General features: G+C 41.9%; 1 protein-coding gene and 1 long non-coding RNA gene across 4 annotated transcripts in view; one reads left to right on the plus strand and one right to left on the minus strand.

The window, feature by feature from the left end:
• The window catches only part of LOC147652303 (uncharacterized), a 39,582-nt gene extending 23,741 nt beyond the window's left edge, over positions 1–15,841 (minus strand). Inside the window, exons 1-2 of the long non-coding RNA XR_015289547.1 lie at positions 12,902–15,841; positions 10,181–10,319 (exon numbers count right to left, since the gene is read on the minus strand). This is a non-coding gene — a long non-coding RNA (uncharacterized LOC147652303). The remainder of the gene's footprint in view (positions 1–10,180; positions 10,320–12,901) is intronic.
• Positions 15,842–15,868: 27 nt separating this feature from the next.
• The window catches only part of THSD7B (thrombospondin type 1 domain containing 7B), a 298,549-nt gene continuing 297,501 nt past the window's right edge, over positions 15,869–16,916 (plus strand). The window contains exon 1 of one of the 3 annotated variants that reach the window (XM_086898690.1): positions 15,869–16,054. The gene's annotated coding sequence lies outside the window, so the exon portion shown is untranslated. Of the gene's footprint in view, positions 16,084–16,916 lie in introns of all 3 variants that reach the window. The other 2 variants (XM_086898691.1, XM_086898693.1) reach the window with 2 other exon arrangements.

The following is a 16,916-nucleotide window of genomic DNA, read 5'->3' on the forward strand; positions in this document are numbered from 1 at the left end:
GAATTCCATCCTTTATTATATCTTCAGTATTTTTAATGTTAGATATTGACTTAATTTTAGTGGCTGTGCTGTCAAAAGTACCTAGACCATGTCCCTGCAACCCCAGACATTTCTGTCTGTCATACAAAGCTGAGAGAATTGCAGACTGATACAGGGGTTTCACACTATTTCATTGGAACTAACTTTCATTGACCTTTGGCAGAGAAATCTCTTTAACTGCAGCCTGGTCTTTTATTTCCTGGAGAGTTGGAGTCAGAGTTAATGAGTGTATATTGAGGTGAGAAACCCTGGTGCCCTTTCCTTGGAAACATGCTCCCCTCTTTACTTACCATTACAGGTGGCTTTTAGGAGAAGCACACCAGCACCACAAAGAGCACAGCAGATGCTCTCTCTCTTGCTTTCTTTTGGACAAGAAATTTCCTAGTTTGGGGTTTCTTTTTTTCCCCTTTTATTACAAAGATGAGTGTATTCAAACACATTCCCTAAAACCAAAATACACAAGGTTTTAGTTACCATGTTTAAACATGGTGGGAGACTTTTCCGCCTTTTTGCTGTACAAAGATGCCCTCTCTCCCCTTTCTGAACTTCTCTATGAATTCCTTGGCTCTTCAAGGCCATGAAAAACACAGTGGGAGATACTTTAAACCTCACCAGAGGTGCTGTGGCTGTTGTACAAGAGCTCTGCCATTCCCTGCTGCCCATTGCTGTGTTGAAGGGGTGCCCCAGAAGCTCAATCAGACACATCCATTACAACTGCTGAGTCAACAGAGTCGGGAGGCAGAGGGTGGCTGTGTCATACTAAATAGTTTTCTTTGCAGATCCTTTCCTTCCTGAGTCTCTTTGTACCCCTGATCTTATTGATTGTATTGGCTCTGCTAATTTAGCAGTCCTTTGGGCTGATGATCATAATTACAACACACAGCACAGCTTGAGTAAACAGGTCCATTGCAGCCCTAAGGTTTTTGGCTGCCCAATGGCAAATAAACACGTTTGGCAAGAAGTGCTTCTTTAATGACTTTCACTGGTTGCTACAAAGCTCGAGGAGCTATTGCAGTGTTATGCAGAAAAGGGGAGCTATTCTGTATAAAGTTCAGCTCCACACACTTTTCCATGTAGCTCTAAAACTGTTGTAAAACTGAATTCTTTTGAAGCAGATAGACATTGACAGGATTCAAGATAATTTTTATTATGCCTCCCTAACTACAGTCTTTCTATTGTTAATAATGAGGTAAATATTTATGCTTGATTTTATTTCGACAGCTATCTCAGAGTAGATGTGTCATACAGTTGGCAGAGTATATTTTAAATTAACATGTTTGCTTTAAAGTTCAGTGGTAAAATGTAACTGCAGAGCAGCAAGCTGCATATATTATAGACAGTAATTGGAAATAATTATAAAATTCTCTGCTAGAAAATTGTGATGAAAGAACACTTAGATGAATGACAAATGAGCTGTTCAAAGTTCCAGTGATGACAAAGGTAAGGCTGTGTGGGCAAGGTTAATTCTCTTCCTTTGTGCACGTGCACTGCTAGTACTAATGATCTCCCCTTGCACCTTGAAAGTTTTCTGCTGCAGTCAGTGGGCAAGCCCCATACTCTTTATTATTTTATGCCTACCCTTGAAGGTGTAAAACCCAATACCATTAATTGAAGTTGGGGTTACACTGTCCCTGATGCAGCCACAGATTCTCTTCATTAACCCAATATGACAACAGAATGCTTATGACAATAAGCAAAAGCCCTTATTTTCATCGTTATATATTCCTATCCCAGTCACTCTTCCATTAATTTAGCTGCAAGTTAGAATAAATAATTCTGATTTTCAATATAAATGTTGTGAAATGGAGGGATTTGTGTTTTCCCTTCCTGGCCTGGCATTGCAGGCCCTGCCAGGGGCAGTTTGCTGTTGGTGGCCAGGGTGCTCACCAGGTGAAGCCCTTGATCCTGGACACCCAGGTGACCACCCAGGTGAGGAGGATGCCCACCAGCTGCTGCCCACTTTGCCTGATGGCTGAAGTGTGATGACAAAACTCACCTTGGATCCAGGGATTCAAGCCTTTAGCATTCCAGATGAAGTCCACAGGGACTTTACAGAATCTGACAAAATTACCTCCTGAATTATCCTTTAAATTCATATAAAACTAACATGCATTCAGTTCTGAAGTAGGACAGATACTTGCAGGCAAGTATTTGAAATGAATTTAGTGATCCAAGGTATGTCTTTAGGATGCAGCAAGGAGGAGTGATCAGTGTTGGGAAACAACTGATGTGATCAGTTTTAGCAGCATATTTTTCTGTCAGTTTTATCCACGCAGCTCTTTGGATAAAATAGATTTAGTGGGAGTTCTGGGCATACTGTGATTCATCTGGCTGGAGCACTTAAACATGTCTCAGCAATTTGTTTTTAGTTTAAACAGCATTTAAACTCAATCTTTTAAGTAGGTACAGACATTATTTGTACATTATTTAATCCTATGCAAAAATTTCTCCAGTTTATTGCTAGCTGGGATACCCAAATCAATTTGCTGCCAGAACATCAAGTACTGTTTGATCTAATACAGCTTTATTGGATGAAGATTATACCATAAGTTAGGTCTACTTGTGAAAGCCTTTCTTTCCTGTAGACAAATATTTAATATCTGCACTCTCTTGTAAAGCTCACTTTACAAGAGAGATACTTCAGAGAAAAATGTTATCACCCCCAATGTGACTTTACCTCCAAGTAAAGTGCTGAACTAGAAACTGTAAGAAAATGAATAGAAATAGTGTTTTCTCTTGGGTGTGATCATAAGATCACATAAGGTGCTGAAGCCTGCAATTAGGTCAGAGGGATTTTCCATCTCCTTGGCCTTCACTTGATTTGCGGATTGTCGTGGTACAGTCTGAAATGTAACAAACTGATTAAGGAATTTTTGGGCCAGAGTAAGCTTTATATTTTCCAGTTAACCTTTTACTAAGTGCAAATCTATTTTTGGGATGATGGCCCTTGATTAATGATTAGCTGTTACTGATCACTTTATTTTGAGGAAGAGTTCCTTCCTGGTTTCTTTGGGCTGAGTTGTCTGTCTTTGTGAGCTGGTGCTTTGCAGAAGAAGAATCTGTGTGATCGTGACATACATAGGAACAAAAAGAAGTGTTCCAAGAATGTCCTGCTGTGGCATTATCTCCCCTGCAGAAGACAGCAGCTGAATTTGCACTCTGTCAGGGAGCTGAGAAGTCAGGCTCTTTCATACGACCCACAACAATTTTCAGAACAGTCTGAAGAGCAGAAGGTGATTTTTAAATTTTTTTTTTTATTTGATTCCTTTTACCTGGATGACAGGATGCAGACAGCCCAGCACAGGTTTAGGTTTATGAGGAGAGATTCCCAGGCTGCCAGGTGCACCCTTTGTTTTTAGCCCTTCCTCCTGTTTGCACTCCTACACGTTTAAATGAGCAATGCATGCCTGACTTAGGAGTAGCAGAGAAGCTACCTGATATAAATGAGGTTTTCTCTCTCCTTTCTTTCCTGCCTGGAGAAATCGAAATGAAAGATCATCTTTGTTATTATGAGACAAGATGTGCCTGGTTGTTCTGCAGGATTATTTATGAAGTGAATGCCAACAGGAGAGTTAGCTCTCTGAGGATCAGTGCTCAGGTCTGAGCTACTACCTTCAGCAGAGTAATAACATCACTGTCAAAAAGTGGAAGGTTTTTTCCCCTTCAACCTACAAATTTCTTATAGCATATCATTTCTATTATTTAAATTTTGGTATGATATAACTCAGCTGTGCAATCTCCCTTGCAATTAGGTCCTTAAATGCTTGGCAGTTCAACTTTAAACTCGGGAAAAGTGTAAGCATCAAAACATTTTTGTAGAGGGAAGGAAGTTTTCTGAATATTAAAGCTGTGTTGAGTCTGTAGTCGCTGTTACGCATTGCAGGGAAGCCCTCGGATGCTGTGCAATACAGTCCGAGGAAGAGCTCTCAGAATTATTGATATTCAGACCAATAAATGTCTGACATTTACCCCTTGAGAGGATGGTGACTGTTCACCTTCCAGGTATGCTGCAGCTGGAAACCTTATGCAACCACTTCTCACAGAGAAGATAATTGAGTCACATTAACTTCAAAGGTATCACTCACATAAGAAAATGAGATTTAGTGCAAGGTTTATAAATATGCTATAATTAGACCATTAATTGTGTCATCTCTTTGGTACATCAGTTGACATTGCCTGTTCCTGTAAGTATGTGTTATTTCATAGTTTCATTTTAACAATTATTTTGCCTCACACTGAGGTAGTTTGACATATGCCATGCTGACAATGTTGAAATAAGGCAAATCTAAGAAGAAATGGGTGCATGTTAGTTAATTGCCAGATGTTTTTTTAGTTCCTTATTGCAAAAACCCACTTCTAACAATTATTATAATTGTGTATTTCCACTGACTAAAAGATTTGCTGGATGCCAAATGGATATTAGATCGGTCTCCTATTAAATGAAGAAGAATGAATCTGGGTATACAATGAGACTAGTGAGCAGCAGGGTTTATTTTTAGATTATACTTTTAAAGCTAAACACTATCTTTAAGTCCAAAAGGAATGTGCCATTTCTTTCATTACTTTTTTACACTTGATTTCTTTTGGCAGGTTAAGACAGCAACTTTACATGAAATGGATGATTGGTTGGGAGATTGTGAATCCTGGTTTCCAGGTTATTTCTTTTCTAATAAATCATTTATAGAAAAAGTGGTCTTCTGAAGTTGTCTCATTAGTCTTCATTTTTTCTGTCTTTTCTCGGTTTTCTTTTAAAAAGACTCTGGTTAAATAACCACCATCCTCTTTCAAATTCATGGGTGCAACTAGCCCCTCAAAATGAACAAATGGCTCTTCTTTGATCATTGCTGTGGTTAAGAATTTAGTTTTCACTATGAATATAATACCAAAATCCTTTTTTCTAAACCTGGAGATGAGTCCCTTCCCCTTATTAAGGTCCCTTTTTAGCCTCCCTCAGTACCCAGGGCATTCATCACTAGCTGTGCACAGGTCCTGGCCTCTATAGTAGCTGCTGCAGCCTGTGCCACAGTGATCCCAGACTGGGAAATGTTCTCTGGAGCTTGTCAGATCAGGAAATAATTTACTGTACTGAGGGTCAAAATGCCTTCTCACTGCCACTATGGTTGGAGCACAAATGAAATCTTAAAACAACCTTTGTTCTGCTTTCCTTAGTAGAGGCACTGGAATCCAGCCACTTCAGGCCCTAGCCCAGTGTGTTTGCCATTTAGAAATCCATGCAGGTTTTTTTCTTTCATTCATTTTGCTGCCAGGAATAAAATACTTAATCATTTACAAGGATCCTTTTCAGATTTCTACATGGATGAGAAGACATCAATCAAATTATGGGCATTTGCTGGCAATTATATGGACTTGATCTGCCGGCTAAGAGGAGCATGAATGAATTTAGAGTAACATTTAATGCATCAGAAAAATATTTCTCTTTTGGTCATCTCTACATGAAACTCTGTAAGTGTCTGGATTCTGGTAAACTGAATAGCTTGTGACTTCCTCTTCCCAATTCTCTTTCTCCTCACTGTGTTTGCTCTTGAACCTGAAGGAATGAAATCTGCATGAGTCTCAGATTTTCTCTAAAACTCAGTCAATTTAAGCCAAGGTGCCCTTTGTAGGAGTTGGGGAAGCATGGAGTTTCCTCTGATTTATTTTCATTTGGACTCATGTAGTTCTAGATACAAAACTAAAAAGAAAAATGTTTTGAATTCCTTCCACACTGTTGTACTATAGCCAAAAATGGTGTGAAGTGAAAGAGAAGTTGGTGGCTTGTTGTGGATCACTCCTTTCAAACTGCAATAGTTTGCTATCACTGTCTTACTCCCTTACCAAGGTGAAGCCAGTCAGACCCCATTGCTGCCTACAAGGTTTTAGAGAGGACCAGAGAAGACACAGAATGGTGGAAGCTGCTCTAAATTTTGTCTGGCAGTTGGGAGTGTTTGAAGGTATAAAACCAATTTGGGGCTTCCTGCAGCTGCTGGCAGCCTGAAGTGTTAGATGGGAAAAGTATTTATCAAGGAGCAAATATTTTTAACTGAATCAACACCTCAGAAAAAAGAAAGTTGGTTTTGAAGGATTTCTGAAGACTAGGAATAAGTTTCACGGAGTCATGGAGGAATGAAGTATTCTATGAAAAATGTCTGATGTGGTAAAGACAGCCATTACTTCTCAAGAGCAGCTTGAACAACCCACCTTGTCTGTTTTCCTTTGGGGACTTTTATGAGCAATTATTTTATTCCAGGTATGAAATCATCACTTGCTACCTCACCCTTCATCACTTGCTACCTCACCCTCATCACTTGCTACCGATATTTAAATAGATATAGATATAGTTAAGTTTCTCTCATTCATGTTTGAATGAATTATATCATTGGCCCTGTTCTTGCTTTATTGGTAGATGAAAATTTTTGCAGCTTTGATTTGCTCATGAAAGGCAGGGTCTAGATGTTCCTCCTTTAATATGATGGAGTCAGATCCACTGCTGATAATTGTAGAATTACAGAGTGGTTTGGGTTGGAAGTCACTTTAAAGGCTATATCATTCCAAACCCCTGCTGCCCCAGGCAGGAACACCTTCCACTGTCCCACGTTGCTCCAAGCTCCGTCCAGCCTGGCCTTGGACACTTCCAGGGATGCGACAACCACAGCTTCTCTGGGCACCCCATGCTGGGACCTCACCACCCTCATAGGGAAGAATTTCTTCCTAATCTCTAATCTAATCCTGCCCTCTGTCAGGTGGCATCCATTCCTCCTTGTCCTATCAATTCAGCCAGGGATGTGGCAGTTGAGCTGTGCTATGCCTTTCCATATCCTGGAGGCACATGAGGATTTCCATGAATTTATCTATCTCGTGTAAAGCACACTGGCACCAGTATCATTGGTTCACCTCTTCAGATGCTTTGCCCAAGGGATGCAGCTTTACTCTGGTGGGTCATTGTTCAGAAACTACCTTAATGTGTGTGTTACAAATGTCATTTAACTTCAGAGCAAGAGATAATCAGTCAGGGGTATTATCTCATCTACTCAGTAAAGGTAAATACACACGTACAGCACAAAATCTTAGCAAATGTATAATTTTCCCACTTCTTTACATCCAGTTAAAATGTTTGGTATTGCATCTTTCATTAAGTGTTGTTCAAATTTAGAAGGTTGCAGAGAGACTACAGAAAGGGAATGTTTTGCCCTTCAGACTAGAGAGGAAAGGCTTGTGCTGCAAAAACGGGAGAGGGAATTAAGCCATGTCCCAGAGCTGATCCCAAAGAAATGAAGTTGCTCGTGTATGGTGTGGCTTACCTGCCCACACTGCAAAATGAAACCTTGGCTCTGGTAGGAGCTTCCTCCTGCAAGGCAGTGAAATCCTTACACCTTACACAGAGCACTTCATTTCCTAGCTACAGCTCAGAGTTACATAAAACAAAAGAAGAGGGGGAAATCTCCCTTAGTTTGGAACTTTGAGAGAGGTATAAATCTTTTTCACTTGGGGTAGTATTGTATTTTTTGTGCTTGTATTTTCTGGTCCTTAGCACAAGAGATGTCTTACTGGATCTGACCAGGGGTCTGCCTCATATTAGTTCATTTAAGTATACCTTTTTAGTAACTGCTGTTAACATTTGTATTCTGAAAATTATCATGTCATGGGTGATACATTAGGTGAAAGCTATCACCTCTCCTAGAGGTGGGGGATATGGATCCTGTTAACTCTCAGGATGCTGCTGCAGAGCTTAGAGACCTAGGCTAGACTAGTAAAATCCCAAATAGTAGATAGTTTTATATTATTTTTAATTAGCACAGATTGCAACTGGTGAGCTACCATTAGTTTTCATTGGCTCGCTGATGAATTCATGTCCTTTTAAATTATTTTTGAATGTGTGCCTACAGGCTTTAACAGGCTCCTTGAAGCAATATAAATGAATAAAGCAGCAAGAGGTACCCACCAAACTATTATACCAGGGGATTTAAATGGTTTAGAAAGGAAGCACTTACTTAATATTACATATTTGTCTTAAGCTGCTTACAGCATCTGAAAAACTGACTCTCCAGCTGCTGTTAAAAATGCTTATTTTTGTGTTGTAGACAAGGCACAGGTATCTGTGTGAAAACTGAGATGTATGTGGAGAAGAGCTTGTGACCCCTGTGGGTTAAAAATGAAATTTGGGATGGGAAACAAAGACATTTTAATCATGGTTGCTGCTAGGGGATATTTCCCCCCTTTTTTTTTAATCCAAGTTGTTGGGAGAAAAATGACATGATGACAGTTAATTATAACTAATCCTGCAGTGCTTCAACACAGACTAATCTAAAGTTCAGAGTAGTTCCACCAGTGGTTAGTTATAGCCTTAGGAATCAATGAGATTTTGCCTAAAATAGTTGCATTGTTTCTTGGCATCTGAAAAAAACCCCCACATTGTGCAGAAAATTTGTCTGATATGGTGCTGAAAACAAGGGTATAGTGAAAGAAGGGATATTTCAGCATATGTATGTGAGTTCCATAAAAGACTTTAAAAGTCTGCAAAGTGTCTTTTAAAATAGTTTTTTTGTTTAAAAACAAATAAAATTGCAGAAATGTCATTCAAAAACGAAATTTAGCCGTTAGTAAGACCATGTGTCAAGTGAACTTTTCAACTTCTATAGGCGCCCAAAGTGGAAAAGCAATAACTGCAAGGCAGAGAAAGAAGAACTAAGTGAGGATTTCAGGAGCAGGAAAACATTAATAAAGTTAGTAACTGTTGCCTTAATCAGTCAGTAATATTAAGGCATTCTACACCATGTGATCTTTCTCTTTAGAAGGGTTTGAGTCCATTTATTCCCCATCCTGTTGGTCCTCCTGGATGTGGTGCAGAGGATGGCTTTGTGGATTTATTAAAGTGGGAGATGACTTGTCATGGGAAAAAAGAGGAACAAATACACCAAACTAAGTCCTAAATGCTGTTAGGAGGCTGCAGTGTTTTTCTGGCAGGACAGCCTGGGTGTGAAATGATGTGCACAGTAAGCAAGCCTTCAGGAGAAATGAACCTAAACACCTGGCTTCCCTGGAAATGTCAGACAAATTCACTATCACCCTTAAATACAGAGGAAGAAAAACGTAGGAGATGATTTTTTTAAAACCTTTCTTAAAAAATGGAGCAAAAATAATTTCAAATGTTTTGTGGTTGTTCTTGAGTTGAGCTCTTTTCTGCATATATCCCACTTACATAGATACGAATGATGTTTGAATTGAATCTTTACTATTGAATTGAATCCTTACTGCTGGAAACTGGTTAAATTTAGTATGTTATTTTCTATTTAAATTGCAGAAAAGTGCAATTCTAGAAAGTTATGAAAAGCTTGAGAAGGTGACGGAAAATTGTGTATAATGCATTTATTGTGTTTGCATGTATAAACAGAGAGGACTTATACTCAGGTATTCTAAGTGCTTTTCAAAGGTACACAAGGTGCATACAAATTCTGGAGAGTGCTGTGATGTTTAGTCATTAAACAGGTAGCCCCTGGAGAAGGAAAGGGACCTGCTATGAAGGGAAGGCTCTTTGCTGAGTTGAACATCCCTCTCATCTTTGGTTCTTTAGGCAAAAAGTGATGACTGCTTTCTAGTACAACAGAAATCAGAGAAACCTTCTGAAAAATGTGGCTGAATATTAATAATCTGTTGTCTGAGTTTCTGTTTGTTCTTTCATCCCATTTATGTTCTGTAATTTTAATTTTTTTGTCTTAAAAATTGCAGCCATTTACAGAGTGAACACTTTCCTATTTCATGTTTTTATGTTTTTAAGCATGACAGGGCTTTTAACAGCAGTTCATTGAAATAATAAATTGTATCAAGGTAAATGTTTAAGGGTAGGCTGGATGGAGTTCTGAGCCAACTGGTTTAGTGGAAGATGTCGCTGTCCATGGCAGGGGGTTGGAATGAGATGATCTGTAAATTCCTTTTCAACCCAGGCCATTCTATAATATCATAAATCTGTAGTGTTATCAAGGCAGATGTTTTGTAGTGTTGGAAGTACTTATGTGTACTGGCTTTGTAAAACATTCACGAGATAAGAGCAGCCAAACTCAGTAAAGTATGGTAGGAAGTGAAAGTCATTCATTATGAATGTGGCTGAGCCAAACCAGATTTCTACAGACACGCAAGGAGTGCTTACCACCACTGGCATGCTTGGAGGGACTGCTCCTCTCTCCAGTGGGTCCCCAGAAGAATGCAACAGGATTCGACCTCCTTGAGACAAAGTCCTTCTTTGGAACCTCCTGTGCCGGCATGTATCTGCAGAGCCCAAGGTGTGACTAAGGATGATAGACAATAACTAAGCAGCATGTTAAAAATAGCAAGTAAATTTAAAATCAGCATCAGAATGCCATTATTGATTGTGTAGAACAAATCCCTTACCTTGTATTCAACACTTAATTAAAGCAGTGGAACAGAAGCATTAATAGAGAGAAAAATACCCCCAAAGCAAAACCATAATGATTAGAAAATATCTTTAATTTTAGTGTTTTGCTCCATAGTCATTGATAGATTTCAAATCTAATTACTAGTCACTAGCATGAGCCTTCTTTATCTCTTGCTATCCCTTTTTCTACTAAACAAGCAGTGTGTCAGTACAAAAACCCTTAACACTTGACAGGTTCCCAGCTGCTAAATTATTGCCAGTTACTATTTGCAGGGACACCCTTCTTTGAGTAGGTGCTTGCTGCTCTTTCTGTAAAGCAAGACTCCAATCAGGAAAGGTTAATAGCTTGTGAAGAGCCTCCATCTCAGCTTTTCTTGCCCTGCCATGGCTGGTGAATAGGTGGCAGATGCATTGCTTTGTGCTGCACCCTACTCATGTTTTTCTTTAACCTGCACACTATGGTACTTAAAAAGGACTTTCTCTTACTCACAGATACAACTGTTGTGTTTCCTCAGACATTAACAAGGGTATCACAGTTTTAAGCTCCCGGGGCTCTAGCCAGCAAGATAATTGGTCTTCTGTAGGAGTTCTGTCTATGCTTTAATTTGTAGTGATTATTTATTCGGTAAGTGTTCTCCCTTCTTCAACCCATCACTGGCATCAAAAGGTCTGATTCTGCATTCTCAAAAATAACATGAGCTTGATATTTGAACAGGACAAATGATTCCAATTTACAGCCTCTACTACCTGTGCCTTGAACTATGGTGTACAGTAAGGTCATGGAAAAAGAAGCTTTGTGTCCCTTGAGAAACACTTTGAGCCCACCATTTGTGGGACAGTTGGGTGGAGATGAATAAGAAGAGGCAGCTGGGCTGTGGGGAAGAGGGGGCTGTTGTGCTGATCAGCCTCTGCAGGTCTGTGCCGCAGGGAGGATTGATTTCAAACCCTGACTCAGAAGTTATTTCAGGTTCAGGCAGGGATGCACACTGGGATTTGGGTATTGTACTCACTAATGGGTGGTGGGTTGGGAGCCAAAGTTAACACCGACTGGATCTATTCACAGATGTGCGCTCTAACTAGAATGTTGGTAAAGATAAATATCCTGCCTGGATGCATTTCTTCTGTTGCTAAAGAAGTCATCATCTAAGGATATGATCACAACAGGACTGCCATCAATTATGCTGGTGTCTTGATAAGTCCATAATTAAAAATAAATTATGCTTGGTCCTTAATAGGACTAGTATTAAACTGAATGCCTGTTTAATCTCTGTTAAATCTGCCACAAAGAAATGACACCATGAGAAGTGTGAATGAATGATATCCTTTTTTCCTCTTCCCTGATTCTAATTACACATGATGGCACTTGCAGTGTCCCTTGTGAATGCACAAAATTGGTGCAGCAGGGGAAATGCAAGCTTCCCTGTGCTGCAGTCTGTTCATTAGCATCGATTTCTGAGGCACTGCCCCTAAGGATGAGAGGATAATTTCTTTTTTCAGTTTGTCATGATCCCAGCTTGTAATAGACTATTAAAAATAACTTCTAAACCTCAGTGTAAGTTCTGGAACAGTGAGAGATTCACAAAACTCCTCATAACACACCTTTCCATGGAGCATTAAAGCCCAACCACTCCTACTTTGTCCCAGGCCTGCATATAACACTTCCCTAAAGCTGTGCCTTTGGGCTGCAAACCATTGTGTCAACCTTTCATTATCTGCTTGGCTTTCTGCTGCTTTTCCGTGGTGCAATATGAAAACTGATACGACATACTTTCCATATAGAAAAAGCTGTCATTTATTTGGTAAAGTTATGAACATCCTAGTAAATCTCACATAGATCAGACTTCTTCTCCTGAGTTGTACTAGCTTTTGTGGTACAGTGTAAAAACATCACTATGACCATACTTATTAAGTCTTCACTATAAGAAAAATAGAAACCTGATCTATTCATCTGACTGGCTTTACTTTGATCTGTACAGTCCCTTTTATTAACTTGGGGCACAGGAATAAATGCTGAGTATTGATGAAAAGAGTCCCTATTTCTTGAGTTTCGTATTAATTATTATTACAAAAATTGCACCCAAGACACTTTCCCTACTTTTTTTTTAAATTTTCCTCTTTTGAAAAAATGGCCATCTATAGAAAGAATAAAATTTAAGTCCAACTAGCTTCAGTAACAAATCATAGTGTTCATATTAATGATAAAGATCAAGAGAACAAATCAGAGGTGAGACCTAATTTTGACAGCTCTTCATCCACATTACTCTAGTAACTACTTTTAGATAACATAAAAAGTGAATTATGAAAGTATTATGAAAGACTTCCTAACAAATGCAGAATATATTGATAGGGGCATTCTGTAACAGTTTGCTCACTTTCCATTAATGCTGCAGTGGGTGGCTTGTACCATTTTGCTCTGAATCTTTGCTCCCTAAGAAACAGACAAAAACTTGGCGCCGTGTTTTTATGCAAGATTACCTCTTTGTTTTTAAGCCTGGAATGCCATGTTTTGAAACTGTTCTCTGTTCTTGCATAAGCTTTATTCCAGATGCTGTGCAGGCAGGTTGGTTCAGGTCCCCATGGTACTGAGTACAGGAGGAGGTGGCTGCTTTGCCCATTGTGCTGAAGATGGACCTGCCTGTAGTCTGTGGCTTTCTGCCCAGCTCTGCTGGAACTGGCTGTTGCATCGCGAGCCTTGCCAGAATTTTTCACAATAACAAGCTCCAATCTACATAACACCTGGCCTGTACAAACCAGGTCATTATGAACTTGATCCAAGCTGTCATTCAAGCAGCTTTGTTATTCACTTCTTAGGCTGGGCCAGTCATCCATAAGCAAGAGCTGGCTTAAACCTTCCAGGCCCCACAGCACTTGGGTACCAGTTTTCTTTCTTTGAGCCCAACCAAGCAGGCGAGATCCACGTAACAAGAGGATCACAAGGAGCAGAAACACGAAGAAACAATGAGTGATCTGGGCTAAAACCCAGCCTAACAGGTTACTCCAAATTCCAAGCTCCTTCCACTCTATTTTTGTGCTTTTATTTTCCTGTTGCTGCTTCTTGGTCTCATCCTTCAGCCTTCCTATTCAAATTGAGAAAAGCAGGTTTACTTAATGTATTTCCTGCATATTCACTCTGTATTCATTTCCTACACGTCTTTTAGGTATATCCATGAGTATTTTGACGGAAGCGGAAGTCCTAAGGAAGAGAATCAAAGCTAAAGTGTGTGATGAAGGGTGCTGGCACTCTGCTGGCTGGAGGACTGTGAGGACTCTCTTGCCCTCTTGTGTTGCCTCTTTTTTTCATCAGTGCTACTCTTGGGGCTGCAGGGAGGAGTTCAGGCTCCCATATCCAGATGCTGGATTAGCTGCATTAATGCAAACTCTGCATTGGCAAATTAAGAATTGCAGAACTGCAGTTCCCCATATGCTTTAACTCCAACCATGAGGGGCAGAATGTGGCTATTCTTAGCAGACAACAGCACGAGGACTGTGGGGAGGCAAAGAGAGTGTAACTGCCTGTAGTCCAGAGCCAGTCAGGAAAAGGAAGTGTCACTTGCCCCTGACATTTCAAGAGGTGTCTTCCATTCTGTATCAAGCAAAAATGAGACCTTTAAAATTTTTTCAATGGAATAAAGAGAGCAGTGAAGCTGGGGCTGGTGCAGCCCTGGTGAGTGCCCTCTGCCACTCACTCTTGGGGGTAGGGCTCTCTGACCTGGGAAAGAGCTAAGAAAAAAATCTTAAAACCAATCCTCTTTGACCAAGTGTTCTCACTTCGAAAAATATAAATTTTGTCACAAAACTTAGTTTGGAACATTCCTGATCAACTGTGTGTAATCTCTGGTGAACTGTCCCTCCCCAGCAAATGTCCAGGATTTTAGAATTCATGAGAGCAATGGGAGAGGCTCAGCCTGGAGCCAAGAAGCTTGTGTTTCAGTCTCTGATCAGGGTTTCACATCTATGATATGTATCAGCACATCTGTCTGCCTTCATTTCTACTCTTCTGTCTCCCATCTTTGTAAGGTAGAACTCTCTGAAAGTAGGAACTCTGCTTTTTACAACAAAGGTCTGGTTTCATTTTGAGTTTGTAAATGATGTGAACAATCCTTGCATGAAGACTTAATATTTCTGTAAACAAAAAAGTAAACTGAGGATCATAGATGATGCATCCACGTCCATGAAAATATTGTACATGTTGTTCTTGTCAAATGGAAAATGCCCAAGTGAACCTGGACATTTTCAAAACCTAAATAGGTTATCCCTTGGGTTCTTTAACACACAAGGGATGTTCTGTTCTTTAGCAGAAATAAGAACTGTGTGAAAAGCAGTGTGAAAAGAAATAGATACTATTGTGATTTTATTGTGAACAGTCACCTCTTACTGTCTCAGTTGGATGTATGCATTAAATTTTCCTGAATAATGCCTGAACTTAATGACTGGGTCTCAAAGAAAATAAACAATTGCTGAATAATGCCTATTTGAATTTTTAAATAGTGCAGACAAAGTAAACTTTATGTATTTAAAAAGTGATGGATTTGGTATCTTCTCTGCAATCAATAAACATTCCCTCCTTAATCGAGGACTTCTGTCAGTTTGGTGAGCTCTTGCACTAATTACTTCCCTCAAAAATATGGCTTAGATGAATTTGAAACTAAATGGGACCAGTGTTCCTTGGGCAAAGATGGTGATTCTCTGTTCAGTTCTGGGCTCCTCATTTCAGAAAGGGCACTGAGGGGTTGGAGCGTGTCCAGGAAGGGAGCTGGGAAAGGTTCAACAGCACAAGACTGAGGAGCAGCTGAGAGAGCTGGGAGGGCTCAGCCTGGAGAAAAGGAGGCTCCGATGGGACCTTCTAAGTCCTTGCAACTCCCACCTGGTGCGTTGGGCTCTGCTCGCAGGTAACAGGTGGCAAGATGAGAGAACATGGTTTTGAGCTGTGCCAGAGGAGCTTTAGGTTGGATATTTGGAGGAATTTTTTCACAGAAAGGGTGATTAGACATTGGGATGGAGAGGTGCGGTGTCACCATCCCCGGAGCTGCGAGAGGAAAGCCTGGATGTGGCACTCAGTGCCAAGGTCTGGTTTACAAGGTGGTGATCGAGCATCGGTTGGACTCTATGATCTCAGAGGGCTTTTCCAACCCAATCGGCTCAGCAGTTCTGTGATTACCTGGGAGTTCTTATGGAATCACTGCAAGCACCCTCAGCACTGTGTGGCGAGCAGCACGGGAAGGTTGGTGAAGACGCGGTGTTGGGAATTCGCTGTGGGGCAAGCAAACAACTAAAACTCAGTTTTGACTGGTTTTGTTGCGCTAGCGCGTTTTCACTATCACCCGTGAAAGGCCGCGGTGTCCGTGCTCCAGGAACAACTCCCCGCGTCCCCTCAGCCCCCTCAGCCCCCTCAGGCCCGTCCCGGCGCCGCCCGGCAGAGGGCGCCGCGCGCGCCGCTCCCGCGCGGGGCTGGGCGGGGGCAGGGCCGCGCCTCCTCCATCTTCGCTCCGCCCGCGGCCCCTCCGCGCCGCGGGGCCGAGCGGGGACTGCGCGCCCGTCCCGCCCCGCTCGCCCGCGGCGCCGGCTCCGCAGTCCTCCCGCCGCAGCGCTCCTCGCCGGGGTCCATGCCGCGCTCCGGGATGCGAGGAGGTGCGGCCGCCCCGCTGCCGGGGGAGAGGGTGGGTCCGGGGGCTCGGCTCGCGGGCGGGGGTGCGGGTGCGTGGATGGATGGACGGAGCCGCCGGGTCGCGCCGCGCCGCGCGGGAGAAGTTGCCGCGGTTTTGGGACCGCTCCGGCCGGGATCTCCCGTCTCGCTGCTGGCGGCATCCCCCGCATCTCCCTGCGCCGGTCCGGCTCCTGCCCCCGCGGGAGGAGCGGGGCAGGGCGCCGAGCACCGGCACCCCCGGGAGACAGGTGAAGTTCGGATGGGGACGGGCAGCGCCAGCCGCGGCCACCGCGGGCTCGGTGCGGGCACCGCCGCCAACTCCGCTCCGCCGAGCAGCGCTGAAAGTAGCGCAGCTGCCGCGGGCAGGGCGATCGCGGCTGGGTCTGGGCTCTGTCGCGCAGGATCGCTTCTAAACCCCTACTTATTCACCTGCCCACCCACCCCCGGTCACAGCATCGCGGTGTGTTTGGGTTGTCTTTTTTCCCTCCGTCGATTCTTCAGTCGGTGTTTTTAAACAAGGCACGCTCCTTCATTAAGCATTCATTACTTTGAACGTTCATTCTTAATTTGTGCTCGTCCTTGTATTTATTTTATGTATTATTATTCGTTCAAGGTCAAACCGCACAGAGTTTGGACTTTATTTATGTGAAGATATGATGAGGACTCTGTAATGCTGTTCCTTTCCTCCTCCTCCTCTCCCTCCCACTCCTGTGCCTGCCTGAGCGTTTCTGTAAAGGCTTTTAAAAGAATAGATGAGGGTCATAAAAAGTACTTGCGGACCACTGCCTCCAGTTCTTTTGTATAATTGAAATATATTGGTTAATTCCTCTAATGCAAACAGAAAAT

The sequence above is a fragment of the Cyanistes caeruleus genome, chromosome 7 (assembly GCF_971803275.1).
Source record: "Cyanistes caeruleus chromosome 7, bCyaCae1.hap1.1, whole genome shotgun sequence".
NCBI lineage: Eukaryota > Metazoa > Chordata > Aves > Passeriformes > Paridae > Cyanistes > Cyanistes caeruleus.